This window comes from Diuraphis noxia, unplaced genomic scaffold (genome assembly GCF_037042655.1).
Source record: "Diuraphis noxia isolate RWA-SAM2 unplaced genomic scaffold, SU_Dnox_SAM2 contig0001, whole genome shotgun sequence".
Classification (NCBI taxonomy): domain Eukaryota; kingdom Metazoa; phylum Arthropoda; class Insecta; order Hemiptera; family Aphididae; genus Diuraphis; species Diuraphis noxia.
Window position 1 is genome coordinate 86,551,067 of NW_028301711.1, and position 6,862 is coordinate 86,557,928.

A 6,862-nucleotide genomic window follows, 5' to 3' on the forward strand; every position below is an offset into this window, starting at 1 on the left:
TCTGTCAAAAATATATATATTTACAGTTCTGATAAAATCATTTTTGAATTTATTCTATTAATTACTTAATGCTTTAATGAACATTTCTGTGCCTTTGAAGTGAAATTCGATGAATTTGTAGATGGTAATAATTTTATTTTCCAAAATTCTTTAATTTCTCCTATACCAAACCATATAAATATTACTGCAGATGGAACTAAGTATATAACTTTAAGGAGTTCTCTGTAATGTATTGTTAACAAATTTGTAAAAATTATAACATTTATAATGTTCAGTATACAAGTCTAAAGAACACTTTTAGTAATAAACATTAATAAATTATCCCATTTATAATGTACATATATAATATTTTGTTTATAATTTGTTCTAAGTTTATTGTATAATGTATCAATTTAGTGTAAATATTATCATTATATTATAATATTTTATATCTGTATATATATTAATTATATTTTATATTATTATAAAATCATTTAAATATAAAATAGCACATGTGCAAATTATTTAATAATGAAATTGTTATTTTCCCACTCTTTTCCTAATACAAGGTTCATTAATATTGACTAATGTTTCAACAGTCAATGAAAAAAGAGGCAGCTCCAGAGGCTGCCCCTCCCCCAAGTTTGTATTACTGAAAAAATATTGTTAACAACAAAATAACATAAAAAAAAAAACATATTATAATATCAACATTTTTCTGAAAATTACTTCCCACCCCCTCCCAACAATGCCACTGGAACCGACCCTGAGTGAAAATTATATTTACTACTACAAAAATGTATGTATAATATTACAATATAATTTGTATAAGATACAATTCAATTTGGTTATTATTGCATATTAATAATTGTTCCCTTAACCAGAAATAAAGTATATCAAACATTACCATTTTGTTATCATTACAAAATGATTATACGTTGTTACTTCAACAATAGTATAAAACATACATCCGTTATTCCTACAGAAAATATTTTGCAAGCTATCATTTAGTTTTGTAAGGTGAACAAGAATGTATGTTTCTGTTACATTATTTCTGTAAGCATTACCAGATCAAGTTTAGTAGTAAACACAATTGCTATTGTAAAGACAACTAATAACAGCCAACCAGAATTGATTGGTATTCTTAATTAAAATTACTGCTGTTCCTGAGCCAACTGCTTTTCATTGTTGGAAAATTAACATAATTTGGTTAGCAGAATTAATTTATTTTTCAGTGTATCAAAAGCATCATTCATGAGTTTACAAAACTATGCCGTCGGTTTAGAATTTTGAAACTTTGTATCTAATGATTCACCAAATGTTAAAGCATTACTTACACTAGTGCTTAAAACTTGTACCACAATTTTAAATCATTATTTTTTGTTTATTTTTGGTTGTAATTGTCTACACAGAAAAAAAACTAAAAACATTTTACCTACAGATAATTTTTGTTTTACATTTCAATAACAGAAAAAAATTTTCATAAAATTTCATAATCTACAGTAAAATACTATTTTCAATAAATATTGATACATAAATATCATGTCATTAATTCATTATTTATAAATTATAAACATAAATAATGAATTATTTGATCAGTATTTAAAATGTATATAAAAAATAATCATTTTTACAACAGTACTATTACCTTTTTGGTAGCATTTTCAGAAATCAATGTTTTTTGTTCTAAAGTCTTAATTAATTGATCATAGGACTTGATTTTATTTTTTAATCTTTGGTTTTGAAGTTTTACATTTTTATTTTTTTAAGTGCAGAATTGTGTTGTTTTTTTACAAATATTAAATTTTTTCTAGCTCTTCTTGGTGTAATTAAATTATCAATTTTAAGATTATTAATGTATCGTGAGTATTTAGATTTTGGGGTAATCTCAGAAAAACTGTTAATTATATCACAAATAACAAATTGCTTATACATATATTTAATTATAATCGTAAACAATAATTTATTAAAATAAATGTTAACCTTGTACTTTGTTCACTAACTAAGTCTACATGTGATTCTGAAATTGAAACTGGCAAATTTTGATCAACTTCAATACCCTTTTCTATATTAGGAATATCAAATGGCAATTTCCGTTTACAACTGTTAGTTCTACAGTAGAAATATTTTTAATTATTAAATTACAATTCATATAATTCATAGCTCTTGCCTCTTACTTTGTATTAAATATATCATCTACATTCACACTTGGCACAGCACTAGGATTTAATCTACCATTCATTAAATAATCCTGTGGCTTAAAATGATTGCTACAAATTCTATAAGAAACCAAAACATTTGAAATTGAACACTTGTTCATCCACAATGTTCTAATTTCTTCATCTGTTTGAAACCTTTTTGTAATCAATTGAAATTATATATTATTATTACTACAATATCTACTGAAGTTTTGTTATTAAATTTACTTGTGCAATTTTATTGGAGAATATTGGTCATTATATCCCCATTTACAAAATGGAAGGAGGCATTTATAAACCATATTGAGCAATTTTATTATTAAAATAATAATAATATATTAATGTACCTATAGTCTATAGAATACAAAATAAATACAGATTATTAAATAAAATATAAATTATTAAAATTTCAAAACTAGGAACAAATAACAGCTGATGTCTAATAACTGTATATCCACATTATACATAGAGCTTTTATAGTATGCACAATAATTTTTATATCGTGCACCGATGAACATAACAACATCAGCGCCCTCTATCACGATTCAGATTTTCTTTCACAGGGCCTATGAGTATAAGGTCTATGAATATAATAATAAGTAATAATTGTTTATGTAATAATTATAATTAAAATTTATATAAGTATAATAATTATACTCATATAAATTTTAATTCTTACCCTTTTATTTTTCTTAGATTTCCGCTTAATCAAAATCGTCAAATACTGTGGATCAAATCAATTTAAAACTTCCAACCAACATATATAATGAAGAAATCATATTACATTTTTCAATGTCATTTTTTATTAACAGACTATAAGTCAGACAACCTACTAAAAAAATTGCTGTTCCATCCGTTTTTAGTAAGTCATTTTAGTACAACATCAACAAATCTGATTAGACACATAATGTTTGGTACAATACATATAAGGTGAAGTTATAACGTTGCAGCCATCTAGAATTGTTGAGGATAATAGTAATTTCCCTTCTCAAGTTCCTTGTTAGTAATGAATAATAAAAGATAATTTATTTTAGAAGTTCCATTACTTTGTACTCATATTGTGATATAGATTAATGTTTTAGGTGATCTAAATACTAGTGTTAACTTTAAGCTATCTCCCTTAGTTGACACTATTAAGGATCTGGTAGAAGCGTGTTTGCCTTCTACAACTGTTGAGGACAATAGTAATTTCCCATCTCCAGTTCCTTGTTTGTATTTCAAAATTAATGATAAAAGATAACTTATATTAGAGGTTTCTTTACTTTATACTTATATTGTGATATAAACTAATGTTTTAGGTGATTCAAATACTAATTAGAATCTAGCAGATGAGTTGGAATGATATCCATTACAGTTGATGAAAAGGAACCACAATCAATGCAGTATAATTTTGTTAATTAGTTTTCCATAAAATATTCAAAATTAATTTTTATTATTTTATTAAAACTAGTTGACCGCCATGAGATCTTGTATGAGATCTCAACATACCTAGTCCTGACCGCCAAGGGGTTTTTCATAGGTTTACTCAAAAAAATTTGTGGACAAAACATTGTCTGATTTTATTAAAAAATTGTACTTATATTCAAAATTGTTCACCTTAAACATTGTTTTAGGTTATAACTTAATATAAGACGAGATCTCATATTAAATCTCATGGGGATGTCACCTCTTGAAAAACTAATATTTTGACCATTACCTTGAGATCTCAAACTAAATCTCACTATAAAATAGTATTTCAATTGAGATTTAACATTAAATCTCAAATAGAATTTTATTTATTTCTAAAATAATACATTATTTGAACAAAAAAAAAAATAATAATAATATTATGCAAACAATCTCTGAAAGTAGGTATTTATCTTATAAATTACAAAATAGTAACCAAAAGCATAACTTTATTTTGATAAAAATTATACAACAAATGAAAACATAACTTTAAAACTTTTGTAATTAACAATAAACTAATATTCAAAAAAATTCATGTAGTTTATGTAATAAAAAATATAAATTACAAAAAATAACTAATAATAATAATAAAATAATATTAATAAATTTTCTTTTATAGTACAATAAATATAAAATATATTTATGTAAATGATGATATAAAAAAATATTCTTATTTAAAACAGCTTGAATAAATTGCTGATCACTACTATCTAGTTATTTTGTAATTTTGTGATCCTTGATAAAACATTGTGTACAATAATATTTGTTACAAGCTAGGCATTTAGTTTGTACTTTAAGACTGTGAGACTGGGCGTATTTTCTTCCTTTTTCTGAGGACATGACTGAGTAACATATAAAACATCTGCTTTTGCCAGTTTTTTCTAGTTTGTGTTTGATAGTAGGTGGATTTATAAAAATGGTTTTTTTCTTATTAACTGTTCAACTAAAGAAGTTCGGAAATTAGTTATTGATATATTTGAATTTACAACTTTATTAAATAACACAAGAGAGTTAACTACAGCTATATTTAAGAGCCCATCTAAAGCTACTTTCCTGTACCACTTTAAGCTACCTACGTCTAAGAGGGTTTGAGTAAGAACTCATTTGATCAGAGAGATCAATTGACGCCTTCCCTGTATTGTAATCGATCACTACCTTAGGTTTCTTTATAATTTTTCCCTTTATGTGTTGTTCAACCATTTCGCTGTTGTGTTTTGTGGATATCATGTATAAGTCCCGTTTATCCTTCCATTTTAACACTAACACATTTGAATCACTTCTCATTGATTCAACCTCTCCTTTTTTCAATTTTTTTTTAACAACTTGTTTTGGATTAGATTTTCTATTTGATCTTAAAGTGCCTACTAGATGTGTTTGTCTTGTTTTTAATTTTTCGGCTAGCTCAACACTTGAGTACCAATTATCCACAAATAAAGTTCTTCCACAATCAAAATAAGGATTTCCTAGTTCCATAACAATTTTTGTTCCAACACTTTCTTCAATACTAGCCTCTTTGCCAGCATATACTTTAAGAGCAATGGTATAACATGGAGGAATAAATAGTTTAAATTCTTTTATACCGAATCTATCTCTCTTATTTTTTATATATTGCTTAAATGAAAGCCTACCCATAAATTTAACAAGGGATTCGTCAATACATAAATGTTCTAATGGCTGCATACAGTTGTTAGAATTAAGCATTATATCTTCCATAACAGTACCAAGCTTGTATAAGCGATTTGTATTATCAGTAGTAGAATTATCAGAAAAATGCAACATTTGCAATAATATTTCAAAACGATTTCGACTCATTACAAGCCCAAAATTAGTAGCAAATATATCAGAATTACTCCAATATAGTTCATATGAAGGCAACGAAACTAAACCAGTTCAAATCAAAAGTCCAAATAATTGTTTTATTTCTGTCTCATCTGTGTCAAACCATTTATTAATACGTACAAATGGTGATAATGATTTAGAAGCCTTTTGCTGTGCAGCGAATTTATTTGTTTCTATTACTATTTTATTTATAATTTCATCATTCACAATAAGCGTATAAAAGTCAAGCGGCGTTCCATGCATTAAGGTATCAAATAAATCAGGATTTATACCTGCATTTGTATCATGAGGATACAAAATCATCAATAAAATTATCGTCTTCTCTCCATTGACGATCATCAATATTCGTGTTAGGACGAATTCTTGGACGTCCTGGTCCACGATTAATTGTTGTAGAACCACCACGAGGCACTTACATGAGATACCATATCTAAAAAAAAATAATTTTAAATATATAGTGCAAATATTTGTTATTTATTATAATATTATTTATCAAAATTTGGATCATTATTTTCATCACTATGAACAATTTCATCTACTCCAGATAATTCACCTTCTAAATTATATATTTTTATAAATAATTAGTAAATAGATACAAGTTTAAGCAAAATATATTACCATCTATAGATACTACATTCACATGTCGGACATTATTAATATATTGTTTACTAGAAGTAGAACCTTTAACAGTAGAACATTGAACATTTAAGTTAATAAAATACTTTTATTAAATTTAAGGTAAAATAACTTACTTGTAGACATTATTTCAGCATTTTTAGCATCCCAATTGGGGTCATTATCACTGTCATCAGAACTAAAATCAAAATCAAATGAAGAATCTAGCATTTCTTCTATAGTTTCTTCATTCATTTTTTTATTTTGCAACAAATTACACAAAAAAAGTGAAAACCCGTTAACTTTCAACAACAACTGCAAAAACACTTTAAATATTCAATTTTGATAGTGATATTTTAGTAGTATCAAAGTAAATTAAGTAAAAAGTATGAACAGTTACCAATAACAACAGTATCAAACATTGCTTTATCAATGATTTTAAAATATTGATAAAAAAAAAAACTAATACCGGTATTTTCATGCTACAAACACCAAATTAAAGTGGTAACACTGTACAGCTAGAATCCGACGAGAAAATACCGATAATTGAGATCTAAAATGAGATCTCATTATTATAATATTCCTATAAGTGAGATTTAATATGAAATCTCACAACAAACTTTTAGTAATTAGTTGAGATTTAGTATTAGATCTCATAGCAAATTTAAGTAACACAGTAAAAAAACCCGTGGCGGTCAACGAGTTAAGTAATTCAAAATCACCATAAAAAAACTGATGTAGCATAAAATTTTGCAATTATTGAAATCCTGTTCACTTCGTTAAGT

At 25.8% G+C, this 6,862-nt stretch overlaps 1 pseudogene; it reads right to left on the reverse strand.

The window, feature by feature from the left end:
• Window positions 1-5,513: 5,513 nt before the first annotated feature.
• Window positions 5,514-6,332, reverse strand: LOC149062301 (uncharacterized; annotated as a pseudogene).
• Between the last annotated feature and the right edge of the window lie 530 nt (window positions 6,333-6,862).